The 23,566-nt window shown below is 46.9% G+C and overlaps 1 long non-coding RNA gene across 1 annotated transcript in view; it reads right to left on the bottom strand.

Annotated features, from left to right (window-relative positions):
* Positions 1–3,048: 3,048 nt before the first annotated feature.
* LOC141083991 (uncharacterized) overlaps positions 3,049–23,566 on the bottom strand; it is a 49,667-nt gene continuing 29,149 nt past the window's right edge. Inside the window, exon 2 of the long non-coding RNA XR_012230893.1 lies at positions 3,049–3,297. This is a non-coding gene — a long non-coding RNA (uncharacterized lncRNA). The remainder of the gene's footprint in view (positions 3,298–23,566) is intronic.

The following is a 23,566-nucleotide window of genomic DNA, read 5'->3' as shown; positions in this document are numbered from 1 at the left end:
CTTAACATCAGCACAATTTTGGAAGCATTTTTTGTTAGGAAGTTATAAGGATTAAAATTTGACCAGCGATATCTCATTTTTACAGCAAAATTTGCAAAATCATTTTTTAGGGACCACCTCACATTTGAAGTGACTTTGAGGGGCCTATATGACAGAAAATACCCACAAATGACACCATTTTAAAAACTGCACCCCTCAGAGTACTCAAATCCACATTCAAGAAGTTTATTAACCCTTCAGGTGCTTCACAGGAATTTTTGGAATGTGGAAGAATAAAATAATTTACTTTTCTTTCACAAAAATTTTCCTTTAGACCTATTTTTTTTTAACTTTCGCAAGAGTAACAGGAGAAAATGGACCATGCATTTTGTTGTGTAATTTCTCCTGAGCATACCGATACCCCATATGTGGGGGAATTCTACTGTTTGGGCGCACGGCAGGGCTCGGAAGGGAAGGAGCGCCATTTCAATTTTTGAATGTAAAATTTGCTGGCATAATGAGTGGATGCCATGTCATGTTTGGAGTGCCCCTGATGTGCCTAAACAGTGGAAAACCCCAAATAGTCACACCATTTTCGAAACTATACCCCATAGGAAACTTATCTAGATGTGTATTGAGCACCTTGAACCCCCAGGTGCCTCACAGAAGTTTATAATGTTAAGCCGTAAAAATAAAAAAAATCTTATTTTTCCCAGCTAAATCTTTTTAGCTACAAATTTTGCATTTTCATAAGGGTAACAAGAGAAATTGCTCCATACAATTTGTTGTGCAATTTCTTCTGAGTGCGCAGATACCCAATATGTGGAGGAAATCTACTGTTTGGGCACACAGCAGGGCTTGGAAGGAAAGGAGCTCCATTTGACTTTTTTAATGTAAAATATGCTGGAATAATTACCGGTTGCCTTGTTGTGTTTAAAGAGCCCCTGATGTGCAACCCCCCAACAAGTGACACTATTTTGGAAACTAGACCCCTTATGGAACTTATCTAGATGTGTATTCAGTACTTTGAACCCCCAGGTGCTTCACAGAAGTTTTTAACGTAGAGCCATGGAATTAGGAAAAATCACATTTTTCCCAGATAAATCTTTTTTAGCTCCAAATTTTGCATTTTCATTAGGGTAACAAGAGAATTTGTTCCATACAATTTGTTGTACAATTTCTCCTGAATGCGCAGATACCAAATATGTGGAGGAAAACAACTGTTTGTGTGCACGGCAGGGCTTGGAAGGGAAGGAGCTCCATTTAACTTTTTAAATTCAAAATTTTATGGAATATTTAGCAGACGCCATGTTGCGTTTAAAGAGCATTTAAAGAGCCCCTGATGTGCTTAAACAGTGGAAACCCCCCACAAATGACATCATTTTGGAAACTAGACCCCTTTGGAACCTTACCTAGATGTGTACTGAGCACCTTGAAGCCCCAGATGCTTCACAGATGTTTATAACATTAAACAGTGAAAAGAAAAAAGAACACATTTTTTCAGCAAAAATCTTTTTTAGCTACAAATTTTGTATTTTCACAAGGGCAAAAGGAGAAATTGGACCCCAAAGTTTGTTGTGCAATTTTTCCTGATTTCACCGATACCCCATATGTGGTCAAAAACTGCTTTTGAGGCACAGTGCAAAGAAGGGAAGTAGCCCCATTTCACAGAGGAGATTTTGCTGGACTTGTTTGAGGGTGTCATGTTACATTGGCAGAGCCCCTGAGGTGCCAGAACAGCAGAATCCCCCATAAGTGATCCCATTATACCAATTAAACCTCTCAATGAATTCATCTAGGGTTTCAGTGATTATATTGACCCCACAGGTGTGTCACAGACTTTTATACCATTGGGCAGTGAAGAAAAAATAATTTCCAGTTTTACCATCAAGATTGTGTGTTAGCCCCAAGTTTTACATTTTCACACTTGGAAATGGGTAAAAATGGCACCAGAATTTGTCCTGCAATGTCTGCTGAATGTAGAAATATCTCATATGCAGCTGTACAGTACTAATTGGCTATATGGCGTGACTCGAGGCTATTTGCCTCCAGGAGCGCAGATTTTTTTTTGAGTGAAAACTGCAAATTGCCGTTGTAGTGACCAGTACGCTGTAGTGACCAGTATGTTGCAGTCACCAGTTCATTTTGCTCAGTCCGTGCTTCTGGAGACACGCACCTGTAAATTAGGCTGGCTCTCATCACTACAGAAATGCCAAACATGTGGGCGCTAAATGTTGGTTAGGCACATGGGGCTCAGAAGGGACGGGGACATTTGATTTGGGAGCGGAGAATTTGCTGGATTACTTTTGGGGAGCGAAGAGCCATTTTGCTTTTCCAGAGCCTTTGCGCTACCAGTACTACTAGTAACGTGAAAGCCCCTATATTTCCGTTAACAGATGACAAACCTGAGTTAGGGTTTGCTTTTCTTGTGGATTGAGTTGAAGCTTTTATTGGGAACATTTTACATAACGTTTGAGATCACATTTATCTGGCGCTCTACGCTGACCACTTACTTTGGGGAAACCCCCGAGGGATCCATTCACTATATTAAGCAGCAGATTTACTCTGGACTCCGTTTGGCCTCTGTTCAGCGGTGTCCTTTTCAAAAGTGCACAAAACTGTGGCCGTCGGCACTTTTATGCAATCCTAAAAAGACGGACACCGCCAGATCACAGGTCCTATGGCATCCACAGTGACTTCATCTGCCTCATTATAGGGAACTTTCTGCCTGGGGTTATGTTTGAATCACATATTTCAGAGATTTTCATGGAAACCCCGATGTAAGCGTTCATTGCAGATTATGAATTCATCCCTGCTGTTTCCTGCAGAGTTTGCCTTCGCCAACCTATTCCTAGGCAGCATATGGTTTATTAGGCAGCTCCTCTACCACTCCTTGCCCAATCATTGGTTCCCAGTGGCTTGCCTCTGGATCCTGTGCATGCATGTTTGATCTGCCTGTCCTGCTATTAACCTGGCTTCTTTACCATTTATCCTGATCTCTTCACTCCTGACTTTGGCTACGTAAGGGAGGAACAGTTCATCGGATGCAGTGAGTAACTGGAGACAGAGAAGGGGTTAAAAAGAATTTACTGAACTATCAATAACAGTAATACTCCACGCAGGGGGTAAAGGCAATGGCAAAATAATATACAAGATAAACGGTACACTTATCGGTTGCAGTTCTGGCAAGGGGAAGGCTGGAATATCTCCCGGCGGCGTCTCAAAGGATCCACAAAGTCTCTGGCTCTGCTACAAAGAAACGAGTAATACTGCCTCCTGACAGTGCTGAAGGATTCAGTTCTCTTTGTCTTGGGTATGCTGGAATGTAGAAACAGTCCTTTGTGTGAATGCCTCAGAAATGGCGCAGGGCACAGGTCGCAAGCACGTGCACAAGCCGCAACAATCTGCGGTCTTTCGGAGTAGTCTCTAAGCAGTTGTTACGGATTTTCTGGTGAAGCAGGGGTATTCAACAGTGTGGGTACAGACAGTAACTGAATAGCATAAAGAGAAATCTCAGAGTCAAGACTCGGAGGTCTGGAAGCAGAGGAGTCATCAGTAGGCACAGTGGAGAGGGAGTCAACCATCTCCTGTCGTCCTTCCCGCCAAGTCTTCCCCGTTCCCATGCTCAGGCCTCCTTTTATGCCCCACACCCCCTGCTGTCCAACAGAAAGGTCTCTCCCTCTCATAGGACAACTCCCGCCAACAGTGGTGACAGCCCTGTTAGTTCCGGCCTTAAAGTTCACCACACACCACTGACTCCGTCTTGTCTCACTTTCTTACAGTTATGTATACTGAACCTATCTGACCACATCTTTGCCTTTATCCCCCAGTAACTCATGCCCATGCAGACTTGGGGACTGCCCTGGAGTAGTACATCCTGCGGTCAAGCCTATCCTCACCATCAGAGGCTTTAGTGAATACCAGGTAGTCACTTAGTTATGCTCCTCCAGAGTAAGTTCTACCCATGGCACAGTGGGTCAATGCCCACCCATGTTACATGAAGGAATACAAATACATCTTCATTATCTGTACTAAGTGCTATCATTGTGTTTTATCGGTGATTTTAGGCTAGGTTCACATTTGCGGTTAAGTCTGCAGCGTATTGTCCGCAACCATGGACGCATGCAAAAACGCATGCAAATCCCTAAAAGCGCAGCGGTTTTTAGCCACATCATCTTACTCTACACGTCAAAAAAACGCTGCATTTTTATGCGTTTGTATGCATTTTTGCATGCGTTTGCGTTTTTTATGCGCATGCTTCCCATTTGGAATAATTTTTACAAGAGATATTCTGGGACACAAGCCACACCCAATGGGCGTGTCTCATGGGATTTCGGCTCTTGCCTTTTCATTTACTTGTGAACAAGAAAGGGAAAGAGAAAGACGGAGAAGAAGACGGCGTCGGCACTTTTGGCAACACCCCATTCTTGAAGTCCGGGAGAGCTGTGGAGCCTATCACTCCTTATTTAGTGAGCTCCGTGAAAACTCGGACAAATATTTTGATTACATGAGGATGTCTCAAGAGAGCTTCCAGGAATTGACGGGTCGTGTAGAAGGAGCCATCAGCAGGCAGGACACCCAGCTCCGTAGAGCAATTCCAGCTGAGGAACGTCTGCTGGTGACACTAAGGTACGTAATATTTAAAAATAAAGGCACACCTGTCATAATTAGTATTGTTCTGCAATGTCCCTTTTTTGGGGGGGCAAAACCCCTGTCGTTAATATTATTATTCCTAAAAAAAATTTCTTTCTCTGTTTGGCAGATTCCTGGCTACTGGAGAGAGCCTATCATCACCGCATTTCCAATTCCGGATAGGCCTTTCCACCCTTTCTGGGATTATTGTAGACACTTGCCAGGCTTTGTGGGACGTGCGTCGTCATGAATTTTTCCCTCTACCCACCACGGAAATATGGCAGGAAAATGCTGAAAAATTCTGGTAAATTTGTAATTTCCCCAACTGTGTGGGAGCAATGGATGGGAAACATATTAGGATAACAAAATCGGCTCAAACTGGATCAGAGTACTTTAACTATAAAAAATACTTCTCTATAGTGCTCATGGCCATAGCAGCTGCAGACTATAGTTTCATTGCTGTCGACATAGGTTCTTTTGGCTGTGGAACTGACTCCCAAACCTTTAAAAACTCAGACATGGGCCAACGGTTGTATACCAACACTTTTAATTTCCCCCTCCCACGACCTCTTCACAACACTTAAGGCCTGCCAATACCATTTGTTGTGGTAGGGGATGAGGCCTTTCAGATGTTTGGAAACCTACCCAGCCATACTCCAGTCAGGACTTGAACCACACAAAAAGGATTTTTAATTACCGACTGACAAGGACCCATAGAACTGTTGAGTGTGCCTTTGGTATTCTGGTCTCAAAATTGCGCATTATAGGGACAGCAATTAATTTAAAAATTCAAACAGTCGATGAGGTGGTCAAGGCGTGTGTGATTCTCCATAATTACATAATGGCTAAAGAGCGACCATCCTTTGAACTAGACAAACCAGTTGCTAACCCATTGCCCGATTACCAGCATCACCCTCTGAGGACAACAAGGGTAGTTGGCGAAATGAGGGATACCTTTGAGGACTACTTTATTTCTGAGGTTGGACGTGTGGCATGGCAAGATGCAATGGTTTAATGTTTAAATTGTATGTAAAGTTATGGCCTTTGAATGTTTACCTGTATTTTAAATGTTTTATGTTACATAAAAATAATTTGTACAACACCTGTTTACTTTGTTTATGTCCCCATGCTTTACACTTCACTTGTTCTATGTGTCAGTGCTATGGTTGGTTCTCATGAGCTCCATCATCTCTTCAGTTTGCATTAATCTATAGTCCAATAGATTAATGCACACTGAAGAGATGATGGAGGAAATGTACCTCATATGTTTACTCACCAACCCGTGTGTCAGAATTACTGCACTCAGGATGCAAAAAACAGCATCCTGAGTGTAATAGTACTGACACCTAGGCAGGTGAGTATTACAGTCCCCTGGTCATTTCTGTTGTTTACCTTTTCTGGGGGGTGAGGAGTATCAGGCCTCTTTGTTTTTTTCCCACCTCATAGTTTTTCCATGACAGAGAGAGATGATAACCCAACAACAACAAAAAAATTGTGTTTCATGAAGCTATGAGGTGGAAGAAAACAGAGTGTGTAAATGTGGCGCCACCAGGAGTATGGTCGCCACAGTGGCATTGTCCTCCTCCAGGGAGGGTGATGTCAGGCTTGGAAGAAATGAAGGTTCTCTCTAGCAGTTAACCATAACATGCAACACAGTTCCCACTCTGGGCCAGCAGAGGGAGCTCTGAACCAGAATTTGGGGGAAGAGTGCTCTCTGAGGGCCAGGAAGGGAAATTAGTCAGTTAGTGTGAGGAGGCCAAAGTGTGTAGACGTGGAGAGAGAAGCTGGGGGACTGAGCAGAGTTGAGGCTTGCTCCCAGCTGGAGCACATGATCTGGAGCCTGGTCTCCAGGGTTGTATGGATACTGAAGGTCCTGCAACAGAAACCAGAGGAATAGGATACTGTAAATGCTCTATTCCCACCTAAGACTCGGAGGCACAACAGCAACGGGTGAGCCAAGAGAAGGGATAGAAGGCTACAGCTGTCTGCCATACGAGGTAGATCTGAGAGGGAACAAGAAGGAGGAACTTCAGTGTAATACAGTAGTGCATGTACCTCAAGTAAGCGCTAGAAAGGAGACTACACAACCTATCTGCATAGAGAGATTCCTGAGTTACTTCCAGGCTAATCAGCTCCTGTGCCATCTGTAATCTGGACCCTGGACTGCACTTACAAAGTAAAGGTAAAGAAACTACTTTCCGCTGTGTCCTTGCCTTCTTTCTGCAACTTCTCCAGCACTGCTACATCTCTGTGCTAGACACTACACCCTCTTCCCCAACATCGATCTACACTGCCCTGGGACTACAGCCCTGCCTGTGGAGGGCTACACCATCATTGCTGTACCACACCATCTGTCCCAGAGGATCTGTCTGCAGCATTGGATTAACATCTTCATTGCCGAACACCACAGGTGGGGTCACGAATCATTCATTAATAAACTTTATTCCATCACTCAACCTTCACCCTTTTACATGGGCGCCCAGAGCCACGGACCGGGTCACCGCTGCTGTGACACCTCCCTCTGAGAGAGACCGGCCCGGTATGGAGTACCCCACAGCCCTGGGAAGGCGACCCATTTTGGCGTCAAGAACAGGGTTTACGGAGCCCGAGGTCACCGGGTCCTGTGTGCCAGAGACTGTGTTGTGTGCACTCGACTGTTTGTATCATTGCCGCCATTATCCCGCTGCTTGGCGTGCGCAGGAACCCAAAGAGGCGGGCTGTCATGGGCGGAGCCAGCCGAAGAGCATGAAGAAGTGAAGTGCTGCACGGGAAGAGGCCAGCGCGCGAGAGGTGGGAGGAGCAGAGGCCTTGAGCTCCGATCATCCAGCCTGCAACGCTGCAGCCGGTAAGCCTGCTCAACCCCGGGGCCTGGCTAACGTTAACTAGGTGGGAAGAGAATGTCGGAGGCATGCGCCGATGCAGCGGCGGACGCCCACGCCAACCCCTCAGTGCCGCAAGATGCAGGGCCCAACGTGGCTGCGGCTCCAATAGCACCCACCGCAGCGGTCCCCATGATGCCGCTGTCTATGCCTTACATACCGGGAGCAGCATGGTTACGGCAGTATTCAGGGGAGTCACATACCCTGAGTGACTTCAAAGAGAGACTGTGCAGTTTGTTTGAAGTGTATCCTCTGTCCGAAAGCCAGAAGGTGAACATCCTTATTGGGAAGCTAACAGGTGCAGCACAGAGAGAAGTAAAAGCCTGGCTGGACACTGATAAGGAGACTGTTAAAAAGATCCTGGCTAAGCTAAGAAGCACCTTTGACACCCGTCTTGCCGCTGAAATCAAGATGAGATTCTTTGGGTGTAAGCAGAAAGTGCAGGACAGTATACTGGACTATGCTCTTAACCTGCAGGAGGCGGTGCGAGCCGTCAAGCAGATTGACCCAGACAGTGTGAAAGATGGAGACGGACTGTTAAAGGAGCAATTCATTGAGGGACTCCTATCCAGTACCCACAGAGCACAGCTGCGCATCATAGCCCTACAAAACCCTGACCTAGACTTTGCTGATTTCAAAGACAGGGCTATCCGGGTGCTGCATGAACCAAATGTCAGCCGTCCAGCGTCCCCTAGGCGCCCAGCGATTACATACCACCAGGAAGCAACATCTTTCCCTTCCATCCCTGTGGAGGCTGATGCACAGACTCTGGACAAAGATCCATCTGCAGAACTGTGTCTTCAGGTTGAGGAGTTGACCAAGGGTATGGCTGCACTTGCTAAAACCGTGCAGTCCCTGCAGGTATCCTCCAAGGAGAACATCCAGCTCGCCTCCAGTCCAGAGGCTGTCCCGTGGCTAATGAAGAAGAGGATCCCGCCACTCCAAGGAAGGAACAATGATTGCTATGACCAGGACGGATGTCCCATCTGTCGTCACTGCCACAAGGCAGGCCATATCGCAAGATTCTGTTATTTAAACGAGCAACCCCTGGGGCAGAGGGCCAACCCCCAGGAGTAGGACCACAAGGCCCAAAGAATTGGCGAGCCAAGTATGTTGGAGGGCGACCGGTCCTCCCTGTGGTGATTGACGGTATCCCCATGAACGCTTTGCTGGACATTGGCTCCCAGGTGACAACTATGCCCTATATCCTTTACAAGCGATATTGGGCTGATTCTGAACTTACTCGCGGCCCAAATTATGAACTCACAGTAGTTGCCAGTAATGGTCAGTCTTTACCGCAAGTGGGATGTAAAGAAATTACTGTTAAAGTAGGTCGAGTAGAGTTAAAATCTCAAGGTCTGATAGTTGTGGATATTGATCGATGAAAATGTAACCCAATGATGACTCTTGGTACCAATGTGATTCAAAATTGTCTTTCCGAGGTTATTGTCTTGTTGCAGCAGGTGGCTGAGACTGCTGGTTCCAGTGAACAATGAGTCCTGCACAAGGAGATCAGAGCCCTGATGCAAAGACAGCAGGTAGAACTCTCTGGCGGAGAAATTGGCAGCATCAGAGTGAGTTATTCTTTCCCAGTTGCAATACCCCCCAGATGTGAATTGTTGATTTGGTGTCGGGCAGCCATAGGCCTCAGAGGAAAAGATTACCAGGCAATGGTAGAACCAGTGTACTCTGATAGCAGGCCCACTGTCCTGACAGCCAGAGGGGTAGTTGATGTCCGTAAAGGGAGGGTACCTGCACGCCTCTTGAATTGTGGGGAGGAGGAGGCCACAATACCTCGGTATGCCACAGTTGCTAAGCTGCTCACTGTCAGTAACAATGCAATGCAGGCAGCAGAGCCCTTGGTCTCATCCGACCAGGTGGAGGACAATGGCTCTGTAAAGCAGCTGGAGGAATGGTGCCAGCAACTGCAGGTAGGGACTGACTCCACCCCTTCATACCAAAAGAATGGGGTTTACCGAGTGACTCAGGAGTATGAGCGGGTATTCAGTAAACATTCATTCGAATGGAATGAGGAGCTGGAGAGGTCCTTCACTCAACTGAAGATGGCTGTGACATCGACGGCTGTGCCCGCCGATGCCCCTCCAGCAGCAGCGCACGCCGCAGCGTCTCCTTACCTACGCGCTCCCGTCCAGGCGCGCGCTCGTCCTGCGTTCCTCCTCACTGCAGCTCTTGGTACCCGCTCTCTGTCGCGCGCGCGCCCCCTTCCGCTCTCTCCCTCCAGCGGTGGGCGGTGCTGAGAGGCAGGACAGGGGGACGCACTACCGGGTGCTAGGATACTTCAGGCGTCCTCGCTGTGAGGAGGACGCCTGATGATCGTGTAGTCTCCTGCACCCTCTGGCCGCTACCGTCCTCTGTAGTTCCTCTTGTCCATGCTCTGTCTCCCTGTCGTGCCCTGTGTTACATGCCTCTGTAGTTATTCTTGTCCATACTCTGTCTCCTTGCCGTGCCCTGTGTTACATGCCTCTGTAATTTCTCTTGTCCATGCTCCGTCTCCCTGCCGTGCCCTGTGTTACATGCCTCTGTAGTTCCTCTTGTCCATGCTCTGTCTCCCTGCCGTGCCCTGTGTTACATGCCTCTGTAGTTCCTCTTGTCCATGCTCTGTCTCCCTGCCGTGCCCTGTGTTTCATGCCTCTGTAGTTCCCCCTGTCCATGCTCTGTCTCCCTGCCGTGCCCTGTGTTACATGCCGCTGTAGTTCCTTTTGTCCACGCTCTGTCTCACTGCCTTGCCCTGTGTCACATTCCTCTGTCCGTCAGTCCCGGGTCTGTATCTAAGCCAACCTCCTCCCTAGTCCTTATTTTCCGTGGAGCCGTCCCTCTTAGTTCCGGCTGTCGTGCTTCTGTCCCCTGTGGTCCTGCCCCAAACGATCCCTGTATAGGGGTCGGTCTTCACCTGGTGTGCTTGGCACAGGGGCTCCAGATCCGCGATCCAGAGGGTCCACTCTCCAACGTAGCTCTTACCAAAAACGTCACAGTATCATCAGGCCATGGACCCCGCCAGTGCCGCGGCTGCCACTCAAAAGGAACTGCTGTTCTTAAGGGAGAATCAGACCCGGATTATGTCCTTCTTGAAATCCATGGAAACCCGGCTTTCCGCCCTGCAAACCGCTGACCCTGGGCACGCCCCTCTCTTAGCCAGTCTCCAGCAGGAGCTCGCGCAGCAGCGCGACGCTCAATCTCACATTCTGGGGTACATGGCGTCCGTGGATGATCGACTGCTTGCTCTACAGTCCTCCGCGTCCGCTGCTACCCAACCCTGGGACGCTGTCCCATCTCCCCCTCCCCGCCTTGGAAAGCCACCCAGGTATAGTGGGGACCCGAAGTTGTGTAGGGGATTTTTAAACCAGTGCAGACTGCACTTTGAGCTTCAGCCCCAACAATATCCCACGGACCGCGCTAAGGTGGCCTTTATAGTGTCCCATCTAGAGGGAGAGGCGCTGGCTTGGGTGAATCCCTTATGGGAGAGGGATGACCCGGTGGTCACCAGTATCCGGAGTTTTTTGGAAACATTTCGCAAGGTATTTGATGAACCCGGGCGCCTTGCTTCCACTACGGAGGCCCTCTTTAACCTTCGCCAGGGATCCCTGACGGTAGGGCAATACGCCATCCATTTCCGGACCCTGACCTCAGAGCTGGGGTGGAATAATGAAGCTCTTGTAGGTGCCTTCTGGAGAGGTCTTTCTAGTAAAATCAAGGATGAGTTGGCCGGGCGTGACTCTCCAACCACCCTGGAAGATCTCATCTCTCTGGCTACTCGTATTGATCTGCGTTTTCAGGAACGCGCCAGAGAGTCAGCCAGGGAGAGAAGGCCCTTTAGGTTATACCAAGCCCCCACTCCGCGCTCTGTTGCACCCTCTAGTAACTCTGCTCCTGAGTCTATGCAGGTGGATCGCGTCAAGCTGTCCGCACAACAGCGCAGGGAGAGGATGACTAATGGACTCTGTTTATATTGCGGAGGGGCCAACCACTTCGTACGCACTTGTCCTGAGAGACCGGGAAATGCATCCACCTAGTCCAGGAAGGAGAGGGCCTCCTAGGTGATCAGACCTCCTCTATTCCACTTACTCTTTCAGCTCTGCTTATTACAGGTCGGGGCGTGGCTCCGTGGAGGCGTATGTGGACTCGGGCGCAGCAGGCAACTTCATCCGCCAGGAAGAGGTGGACAAACTCCAGATTCCTGTGGTCATCCTAAGAAACCCGCGAGCAATCACCTCCGTCGATGGCAAACCTCTGCCCGGACTCATCACCACGGTTACCACCGAAGTTGAGCTACAAATTGGTGCAATTCACTTCGAGAAGATTGCCTTTTATGTCCTGCCTCAAATATCCCACGCCATTCTCTTAGGGTTACCCTGGCTCAGGCGGCATGAGCCAGTTGTCGACTGGCACTCCGGGGAGATCTTGCGCTGGGGGCACGCCTGCCATGCACGCTGTTTGCGGACCCTTGTTCGTCCCCATTCTCTGCCTAGGCCAACCGATCTCCCGGGCCTTCCTGTTCCATATCACACGTACGCTGATGTTTTCTGCAAGAAAGAAGCAGATTCCCTGCCACCACATCGGTCCTATGACTGCCCTATCGACCTGATTCCCGGAGCTGTCCCTCCCAGAGGAAGAACGTACCCTCTTTCCCCAGCCGAGACCTCTGCCATGACGGAATACATTCAGGAAAACCTGACCAAGGGGTTTATCCGGAAGTCCTCTTCCCCTGCGGGCGCGGGTTTTTTCTTCGTCCGGAAGAAGGATGGATCACTGCGACCTTGCATAGATTACCGGGGCCTAAACAATATCACCGTTAAAAACTGATATCCCCTTCCGTTGATTCCTGAGCTCTTTGACCGGCTGAGAGGAGCTCGGATCTTCACGAAGTTAGATCTGCGGGGAGCTTACAACCTGATCGGGATCCGCGCAGGGGATGAGTGGAAAACGGCCTTCAATACCCTTGACAGGCATTATGAATACTTAGTCATGCCATTTGGTCTTTGCAATGCACCAGCTGTATTTCAAGAATTTATTAACGAGGTGTTCCGGGATCTGCTCTATTCCTGTGTGGTGGTGTATTTAGACGACATTCTCGTTTTCTCGCCCGATCTGTCTTCCCATCGCAAGAGCGTACGCTTGGTCTTGCATCGCCTTCAAGAGAATCGACTCTACGCCAAGATTGAGAAATGCCTTTTTGAGCAGACGTCGTTGCCCTTCTTGGGATATATCGTCACCGATTCCGGTCTGAAGATGGATCCCAAAAAACTCAGTGCGGTACTCAAGTGGCCCCGTCCAGTGGGGATAAAGGCCATCCAGCGGTTCCTTGGGTTCGCAAACTATTACTGTCAATTTGTGCCTCATTTTTCTACGGTTACCAAACCCATCACGGCCTTGACCCATAAGGGAACGAAATCCAACAGCTGATCCCCCGAAGCTGAAGACGCCTTCCTGGCTCTGAAACGTTCTTTTGCATCTGCACCCATCTTGCATCGGCCAGTGGCCAGCAGGCCCTTCGTCCTAGAGGTGGACGCCTCCTCCACCGGAGCTGGGGCGGTCCTGTCCCAGCAGACCTCATCCGGGCATCTGGTCCCTTGTGGTTTTTTCACTAAAACATTTTTGCCTGCGGAGTGCAACTACTCCATTGGAGACCGGGAATTACTTGCCATTAAGATGGCCTTGGCTGAATGGCGATATTTACTCGAGGGGGCTGTACATCCCTTCACCATCCTTACAGACCACAAGAATCTGGCTTACCTGCAGTCTGCCCAAAGACTCAATGCCCAGCAAGCCGGGTGGGCCCTGTATTTCTCCCGCTTTGACTTTCAACTTCACTTTCGACCTGGTAATAGGAACATCAAGGCCGATGCCCTTTACAGGTCGTTACAGTCACCAGAGAAGGATGAAGACCCATCCTATATTATCGAGCCTGCTAAGATGATCACAGTGGCTCCTGTGAATTTTTCCACTCCTCCGCCAGGTAAAACTTTCGGCCCTCAAGGCAGACGTTCGGAGGTGCTGTGCTGGGGGCATTCCTCCAAAGTTGCTGGGCACGTTGGGACTAAGAAGACTCTCTTGCTGCTTTCCCGGTATTACTGGTGGCCCACGCTTCGCCAGGATGTGATGGACTATGTAGCCTCGTGCACAACCTGTGCCCAGAACAAGGTGGCTAGGGCTTTGCCCTCCGGTCTTCTTCACTCATTACCAGTTCCAGAGGCACCCTGGCAGCAAATTGCTATGGATTTTGTGACTGATTTACCCCGCTCAGCTGGATGTACCACCATTTTAGTCGTAGCAGATCGTTTTTCCAAGATGGCCCATTTTGTTCCCTTACCGGGACTGCCGTCCACCCCGAAGTTGGCCGAGATTTTCATCCACCAGATCTTCAGGCTGCATGGTCTTCCTCAGTGGATTGTGTCGGATCGGGGGGTCCAGTTTACCTCTCGCTTCTGGAGGGCTCTCTGCCGGCTTATGGGTACATCTCTCGACTTTTCCTCTGCATACCATCCTCAGACCAACGGGCAAGTGGAGCGAATTAATCAGGTGTTAACTACCTTCTTACGTCACTTCTCCAACGCCCATCAGGACAATTGGGTCGCGCTCCTACCTTGGGCTGAATTCTCGCACAATAACCATCCCAGCGAATCTACCGCCAAGTCACCATTATTTGTTGTAACCGGTCAGAATCCAGGTATTCCGCTACCCTTTTCCATGTCTACGGGAGTGCCTGCAGCAGATTCACTCGCAATGGAATTCTCGCAGATTTGGAGGGAGACCAGGGAAGCGCTCAAGAGTGCCAATAACCGAATCAAGAAACATGCGGACAAAAGACGAAAGGACGTGCCTCCGTACCATCCGGGTGACAAAGTCTGGCTTTCAACCAGACATATCCGTCTGAGAGTTCCCTCTTACAAGTTGAGCCCTCGGTACATTGGGCCATTTGAAGTGATCGGACGCATTAATGAAGTGGCTTATAAGCTGAGGTTGCCTGCTTCGCTCCGGGTTCCCAACGCCTTCCATGTCTCGCTCTTGAAACCCGTAGTCCTGAATCGGTTCCAACCAGTTTCCATCGCCTCTCCTTCACCAGTTGGCTCGGACGACGTCTTTGAGGTCAAAGACATCTTGGCTATGAAAAGAGTCAAGGGAAAGACCCATTTTCTTATCGATTGGAAGGGCTTTGGTCCCGAGGAAAGGTCCTGGGAGCCTCGAGAGAATATCAATGCCCCCCTGATTCTGAAAAGGTTTTTGGCCAATCTCAGTAGGGGAGGACGTAAGGAGGGGGGTACTGTTTTCAAACATTTTTATTGGATTTTAGTAAATAACAAGGGTTGGGAAAAGGGGAGGGAAAGAAGGGAAAGAAAAGGAATTAACAAAGGGAAAAGGGTGGGAAAGAGGATTAAGGTAATAAAAAGTAGAGAACTCAAGTCTTTTTAACAATGCCATACAAGTACATGAATATACATAAGTAATGTATCAAAACCTATACAATGCACATATATTTGAAGCCAAGTTAGCGAATTCAAACCGCACCAAGTATAATTAAGTGTTACAGAATTTAGTGTTCCAAACCTTCCATTTGTTGGAATATCTGATTAATCCATCATTAACGGTTGCAAATCTCTTTTCTATGGAACTATGCTGATGAAGTCTGTCCAAAATTTCACAAAATAATGGTGGGTCAGATTTTTTCCACCAGTAAGCAATTGTATTCTTTACTACTAGAAAGATATGTATGATAACAAATTTAACTGACGGGTCAACAAGTTCCAAGTCTAGAGACAGCAAAGCTCTTTGGGGAGTGATTTTGAAATTTTGGAAAAAGGAATTGATATGCAGTGACACTCTGTTCCAAAGATCTTTAATCTTCGGGCAGCCCCAGAACAGGTGAAAAAGGTTTCCTTGTTGACCACAGTTCCTCCAACAAAGGGGAGAATGCTCCTGGTTTATATGCGATAATCTAATAGGGGTGAAATACCACCTGGTTAGAATCTTGAAATATGATTCATGAAGAGTCATTGAAATATTAGACTGGTAGGTATATTTGATGGCGCTATCCCATTGCCCGTCTTCTATAGCCACATTCAATTCAGACTCCCACCTCCTCATGTATGCATTTTTGGAGCTAACCACATCACCAATGAAGAAGTTATATAAATTTTTTAAACTCAAAATATTTTTGTTATTAGCATTGCACAGCAATGATACCAATATCTCCAGGTTAATATTTTTGATTTTTTTAAGTTTCTGAATGTACTCCTTTAGGATTAAAAAGGGCACTAATTCAGAAGATGGCAAGTTATATTTAGATTTAACATTACTAAAGGTGAGAAATTCGTCTCCCTCGTAGAGGCTTCCAACTCTTTTAATATCTGAACTAAGCCAAGACTCCGACAGAAAAATGTTGTATACAGAGACAACTAGGTGTAAAGGCAATTTCCTGAATTGGACCCGATTGTTGTACATTTTTGAAGGCTTTAAGAATATTCTCCATGCAAGTATGATTGGCTTAAAAATTGGGTGGGATGAGATCAGCCTCGGGTAAAGGAATATAAAATTAAAGAAATGCTCTTTTGCTGATACATGTCTACCCACATCATCTTCCAAGTCAGTCCAGGCAGGTCGAATCTTGTCACAAAACCAGAACCAGCTTTGTTTGATTAAGAGCGCCTGATAATACGCATGTATATTTGGCAAACCTGAGCCTCCATTACGTTTGTTTTTATACAGTAAGTCTCTCGAGATTCTAGCCTTTTTCCCTCCCCAAATAAAAGAATTAATCAAATTTTGAATCTTATTGATGAATTTATGAGGGATAGTCAAAGGCAAAGCCCTAAAGAAGTAGAGAATCTTCGTCAAAGTAATAGTTTTAATAGTTAATATTCTTCCAAATAAAGAAAGAGCTAGTCGAGCATGGAAAGAAGTGTCGAGAGAGACAATCCTGAGGATCTCATTCTAGTTTGTTTTAATAATATTCGGTAGATTACTAGTTATAGTTATCCCCAGGTATTTTACCCCTTTTTCCTCCCAGGTGAACTCATTCTCCTTCCTAAGCTCTTCAATCTCCAGGTTGTCCAAATTAAAAGTCAGATAATTAGATTTATTTTGCTGACCTTAAAATAGGAGGCCTTAGTAAAGAGCTCCAATTCCAAAGTCAATGCAGCGATGGATTTTCCAGGATCGAGTAGAGTCAAAAACAGGTCATCTGCAAATAAACCAATTTTATACTCACGATGTTGAGTTGTAAAACCCTGAATATCAGTATTAGATCTGATTCTCTCAGCAAGGGGTTCAATGGCCAGGACGAACAGAAGAGGTGACAAACGGCAGCCCTGCCTTGTGCCGTTAGAAATGGCAAATTTTACAGACAGGAAATTATTGGCGTATATTCTTGCACTGGACGCCGAATAAAGTGCAAAAATTGAAGACAGAAACCTATGGTCGAAACCGAATTTTTCAAGGGTGGCTTTGAGATATGACCAATTCAGCCTGTCAAATGCTTTTTCAGCGTCCAGTGTCAAAAAAACCGCTTGAGAGCCAGATAACTCAATTTTATTTATCAGATTTATCACTCTCCTTGTCCCATCCGAAGCCTGACGCCCCTTTATGAAGCCGATCTGATCATCTGAAAGTAGAGATGGTAAGATATTCTTTAAACGGTCTGCTAAAATTTTAGAGTAAATTTTGACATCGCTATTGATCAATGATATTGGCCTATAACTCCGAATCCTCTCAGGATCCCCCCCCTTGGGAATCATGATAATTGTCGCTTCCAACATTTCTTTTGGGAACGAGCCCCGAGAGGATGCAGCTTCAAAGACCGACACCAAATGGGGAGCGAGAAGACCTGAAAATGACCTAAAATATTCATTAGAAAAACCATCTGGTCCTGGAGCTTTCTGGGTCTTGAGTCTGTTAATGGTGTCAAGCACTTCTTTTTCATTAAAAGAGCCATTAACAAAGTCAAGATCTGCCGAAGATATCTTGGGCAAATTAATGCTAGAAAGAAAAGCATTAATAGATCCTGTGTCCACACTGGGAGTACTAGGGTCTTCCTTTAAGTTGTTCAAATTATGAAAGAACTCTGCAAAGGAGTTGACTATATCCTTAGGGTGTATTAGGGTTTTACCTGCAGGTGTAATAATTTTGTTAATTCTCCTATTGATTCTCTCCTTCTTTAATCTAGCCATTATGAATTTAGTAGGTCTATTAAGGGATGTGTAAAACTTGAATTTAGAGGCCCTAATCATAGCGTCGTATTCCAGTGTAATTTCAGACCTCAGTTTTTGCCTAAGTCCCAAAATCTCCGCTTGGATAGAGGAGGAAGGAGTTTGTAAACTGATCTGTTGTTGTTCTTTCTTACTGATTTGGGCCTGAAGATTAAAGATATTTTCTCTACTTTTCTTCTTATTTCTGGACACAATCTGAATAAGGCCACCTCTGATAACTGCCTTATGCGCGTTCCATAAAGTGAAAGCGTCTATTTCGGGGGAAGCATTCTCTCTAAAATAATTAGTAATTAGGTCCTCAATTTCCTGCCTGTATTCTGGAGTCTTAAGTAAATTTGGATTATATTTCCAAAGGTGTGTATTTTCGGAAATCGGGCCTAAAGAGAAATCTGCCAAAACAGGGCAATGATCTGATAATGTTTTTTTGAGGAACTTAAAGCTCTTAAATTTGCTCAACGTAAAGACATTCGTAAGGATTAAGTCAATGCGTGAGGCTGTGCCATGGACATCCGAGTGATGTGAGTATTCTCGAGAGGAAGAATTCAGACACCTAAAAACATCAAAAAGCTCATTTTGTTTTAGCCATTTATTCAGCACCGGAGCTTTGTAACGGACTGTAGAGGATGAGTCAATTGTACTGTCAGGAATGATGTTAAAATCACCCAACAAAATGACATCTCCTGATTTAACCTCATTAACTTTTTTTAGTAACTTATTCAGAAAGGAGATGTGGTTTTTGTTTGGAGCATAAATGTTCACTACTGTGCAAGGCGAATTATTTAATACACAGATGAGAATATGAAATCTGCACAATGGGTCTGCTACCTCATTGACAAATTGAAATGGGACAGCGCCACCGATCATTGTAATCACTCCTGCCTTCTTTGATGGAGAAAGTGCTTTAAACAAGTGTGGAAAAGATTTATGTTTAAAAGTCGGTTGGTTATCCTTCGCCAGCTTGACTTCTTGCAGGCATATCAATTCAGCATGTGTACCGGAAATTTCTTTCAGTAAAGCATATCTTTTATTGGGACTGTTAAGACCCCTAACATTGTATGATAGAATTTTCATTAAGCACAATGAAAGGGAAAGAAAACGAGTAAAAAAGTAATCAAGCAGTCAAGCAACAATTGGCCTAACAAGGTCTATTAAACAAAAGTGAAGACTGTAAGAGTCCTCCTGGCGGACTTCCAAAATTGGAGTCTCACCTATTTGCGGGGTAAAAAAATTTAAAATTGTGGCAAAGTTCCCCCATGGATCCCCACTAGTTTAAGTATGTAAGCAAACATACATAGATTATGAACAATTGTTTCAATCTCTGTCCTTAAACTCAGGTTCTTCTAGAAGGAATTTTACAAATCTGGAACCTTCCTGAGCTGTATTAATTACGTGGTTTCTATTATTGTACCAAACTAACAGCTTTGTTGGAAAACCCCAATGGTAAGGCACTTTAAGGTCTCTTAGTTTGGCAGTAACATCTCTAAAAGATCTCCTGGCATCCATCGTCTCCTTCGAAAAATCCGAGAAGATTTTGATGTCTCTGTAAGGTTCTGGAAAAGAGCATTTTTCTCTGATATTTTGTAAAATCCTCTCTTTGGCTTCAAAAAAGTGAATGCGTAGTATTGTGTCCCTAGGTTTATCTTGAGATAAACCCTTGGGACGAGGAAGACGATGAATCCTGTCAATATTTAACTCCAAATCTGAAAGTGACGGTACTGCCTTTTTAAACATATCTTTTGCGTATCCAGAATTCATTCTGGGATACACTTTCAGGGATCCCCCTAATCTTTAGGTTATTTCTCCTGTTGCGGTCCTCTAAATCGGTTAACTTTGATTTAAGAGTGCTGATTTCTGCCTGTAGTAATGAGTTTTGTTTAGAAAGAAATCCTGTATTTTTTTCCATTGCCTCTACCCTTTTCTCAACTTTATCAAGTCTCCTGTTTATTGCATCACACGTATCTTTAAGGGTTTTGTTCTGTGCCTCGAAACCTAATCTGATGGAATCGTTGAAAGCTTTAAAAAGGTTGGCCATAAAACCCTCCGTGGTCTGCTTAGAGGAACCCACAAATTCCTCATAATTAATAGCAGGGTGTGGAGTTACTGTTGGAAGAGAGAGTTCTGTGTGTATTCTTTTAGCTCTCTGCCTATCTGGACTTACATTAGGGGAATAGTCATCAGAAGGGCAGTCCGAGTCTTCTGCGGTCGAATGTGTCCTATTATCTTTATTTTCCGGGCCCCCCCTCTTAGCTGATTTTGTTATGTCCATTTCTTCAGTCACATCAAAATTTTCCCCAAGAGCTGTGATGGGGGTCTCCCTCTGATTACCACCAGCTAACTGAGATGAGGAGGGGGTCACCTTGGAAATGGCCCCCCCTTTAGCAACATTGCTATAAGTTGTGGAGAGGGATTTTTTTGCAGGGTCACTTTTGGGTGGGTCTTTCTTTAAAGGGGACCTTGACTTCACTGGACTTACCAAATTAGCAACATCCCCCCAAGATTTTGAGCTGTATTGGGATGTGAGTCTACCCTTCTGTGATTTATAGCTTGATTTCCCTTCTGTGAACATGATTTAACTTTTGTGAGGTATAAAAGATGCCAGCAAATAAAATCTACATGAAATGCAGAATATAGCCACTCCTCTGAGAAGGAGGAGGTATATAAACTAATACTAGTAACAAATTACACACACTATTTATAGCTATAGTAATATTGCACCCTGGACCCCTATCAGTTCAGCATGTTTTGTAAAAATAAGACCGGTTCAACAGGAATATCTAGTTGTCAGATTGACACGTGTTTTGGAGACCAAGTTCAATAAAAAGTTGCATAATTAGAAAGGAGTCACATCTCCCAGGAAGCATTGTACAAGTGTTGCTTACGAATGGTTTGCAAATACAGCAGCACCGCACTTAACAAACCAATCTCTTGAAGACTGTAAGTGATAGCCGTCAGTCACCACCTATGTCCCTTTGAATTATAAACTGCAGCACTAGTAACAACGTGTCTGACCCACCAGAGATTCCCTTAAACAGGGTCCTCTGCTACAACACAGGAACAATACAGGTGCTTCTGATGTGACTGGGGGTGTATAATCTCAGACAGTTCCGGGTAACCCCCCGTCACTCTCCAGATATATGTCAGCTCCCGCTATTCTGCTCTGTAAGATGAGCGCAGCCTCAGTAGTACAGGAGAAGGTAGGAGCAGGCGTGGCACCAGGTATTTCCCTCAGACTGACTTCACAGCTGAGGCTGGGTGGCAATAGAAAGCAGAGATAGGCCGGGACTACTTTCAACAATCAGCTGGTATGTATGTCTCTCCAGCCCATGCTCAGTCCACGTTAGCACCGGATGTCACGCTTCCTCATGCAGACCGCAGGTTCAACAATGCAGGAGCCGGTGTAGCTCCCCAGAGAGTTCCTCCCAGACCAGGTCACAGCAATCTTAAGGTGTCAATCAGCTGTAGCAGGGAAGCTAGTGAGGTGCTACAAGAGCAGCCTGGACAACTTTTGCCAGTCAGCTAACATACACTTCACTTCAGTCTGCTCTCAGAGCTAGACCACGCACAGTGTCACTGTTCATAAAGTGGGCCACATCAAGTACAGTATAGTGACCAGCACAACTCCCTTGGGGACTCCCTCGAGCCAGGACCTAGCAGTCTCAGAACAACTGTCCTCCAGGCTCATGTCTCAGCGGCAAAGCAGTCAGGATATGAGCAATGCTGGAGTCTCCATTGCACCCAGTTACACTCCTGAGACCAGGACCACCACTGCAATAGTATAACAGTGCAAAGCAGGGTGGACAGCTGGAACTTCTTTTCCCAAACAGCTGAGTGAAGTGTAGCTATGACCTTCTCTGCACCATCAGCCCCTGCCAGCAAATCTTCAGTGTGTCTCACCTCCAAGCAGCAGCACAGGCACCAAATCAATCTGGGGGGCACTTCTTGGTAATCCAGAGGTATTTCAAAGTGGTCTTCTAGGTAAAAATCCTGTATCAGGCTCTCAAGCCAGGGCAGTGAGAGGACAAAGAAAGTGAGAGATCCCTCCGCCTCCTCTCCACTCCTTCCCAGTCACAGCATGTAAAAGGCTGAAAAAATGGGTTTCCCTCACCCAAAATAAGCAATCCTGGTGTCAAAATGTTGAGACCAGCTTCAGGAAGGTGATCCAATAAAATTTGGACAGGAACAAAATTCCTCTAATAAGCTTAGTGTCGCTTTGTGTGGATCCATGCAGGAGCTTTGAGCTCTTGCTGCTCACATGGGCAGAGCTCAAGCCACACCCCAAGGAGGGGGGTACTGTGACATCGACGGCTATGCCCGCCGATGCACCTCCAGCAGCAGTGCACGCCGCAGCGTCTCCTTACCTACGCGCCCCCGTCCAGGCGCGCTCGTCCTGCGTTCCTCCTCACTGCAGCTCCTGGTACCCGCTCTCTGTCGCGCGCCCCCTCCCGCTCTCTCCCTCCAGCGGTGGGTGGCGCTGAGGGGCAGGACAGGGGGACGCACTTCCGGGTGCTAGGATACTTCAGGCGTCCTCGCTGTGAGGAGGACGCCTGATGATCGCATAGTCTCCTGCACCCTCTGGCCGCTACAGTCCTCTGTAGTTCCTCTTGTCCATGCTCTGTCTCCCTGCCGTGCCCTGTGTTACATGCCTCTGTAGTTCCTCTTGTCCATGCTCTGTCTCCCTGCCGTGCCCTGTGTTACATGCCTCTGTAGTTCCTCTTGTCCATGCTCTGTCTCCCTGCCGTGCCCTGTGTTACATGCCTCTGTAGTTCCTCTTGTCCATGCTCTGTCTCCCTGCCGTGCCCTGTGTTACATGCCTCTGTAGTTCCTCTTGTCCATGCTCTGTCTCCCTGCCGTGCCCTGTGTTACATGCATCTGTAGTTTCTCTTGTCCATGCTCTTTCTCCCTGCCGTGCCCTGTGTTTCATGCCTCTGTAGTTCCCCCTGTCCATGCTCTGTCTCCCTTCCGTGCCCTGTGTTACATGCCACTGTAGTGCCTCTTGTCCACGCTCTGACTCACTGCCTTGCCCTGTGTCACATTCCTCTGTCCGTCAGTCCCGGGCCCGTGTCTAAGCCAACCTCCTCCCTAGTCCTTATTTGTCCATGGAGCCGTCCCTCTTGGTTCCGGCTGTCGCGCTTCCGTCCCCTGTGGTCCTGCCCCAAACAATCCCTGTATAGGGGTCGGTCTTCACCTGGTGTGCTCGGCCCAGGGGCTCCAGATCCGCGATCCTGAGGCTCCACTCTCCAACGTAGCTCTTACCAAAGACGTCACAGTGGCTCTCAGAGGAGATGAAGTTTTGGCCTACCCAGATTATGACCAACCCTTTGTGTTGTATACTGATGCCAGCAACGTGGGACTTGGAGCAGTACTGTCACAGGTACAGAATGGCAAAGAAAGAATAATCTCCTATGCCAGCAGGAAGCTTCGTCCTACTGAAAGGAACCCTGACAACTACAGTTCCTTCAAGCTGGAGTTCCTTGCCATAGTCTGGGCTGTGACTGAATGATTCAAGCATTACCTAGCTTCAGCCAAGTTTACCATCTTCACGGACAACAACCCGTTGACTCACTTGGAAACTGCCAAGCTAGGTGCACTGGAGCAGCGATGGATGGCTCGGCTGTCTAACAATGAATTCACCATCAAGTACCGAGCAGGGCACAAGAATGCCAATGCTGATGCACTGTCCAGAATGCCTAATCTGCCAGATACAGGAGAAGACCCTGAGGCACTTGAAGAAATAGAGTTACCTGCCATCTACCGGCCAATTGCGGCCCAACAAGCCCAAGGAGTGAGAAACAGACGGTCTCTCTTGAAAGAGGCCACCCTAAACCCATTGCCTCATCATGACTGGGCAGAAGCACA

Source organism: Dendrobates tinctorius, unplaced genomic scaffold (assembly GCF_039654945.1).
Source record: "Dendrobates tinctorius isolate UK_male_01 unplaced genomic scaffold, ASM3965494v1 ptg000022l, whole genome shotgun sequence".
Lineage (NCBI taxonomy): Eukaryota > Metazoa > Chordata > Amphibia > Anura > Dendrobatidae > Dendrobates > Dendrobates tinctorius.
Note: the sequence above shows the minus strand (reverse complement) of the source record. Positions and strands in the feature narration are given on the sequence as shown.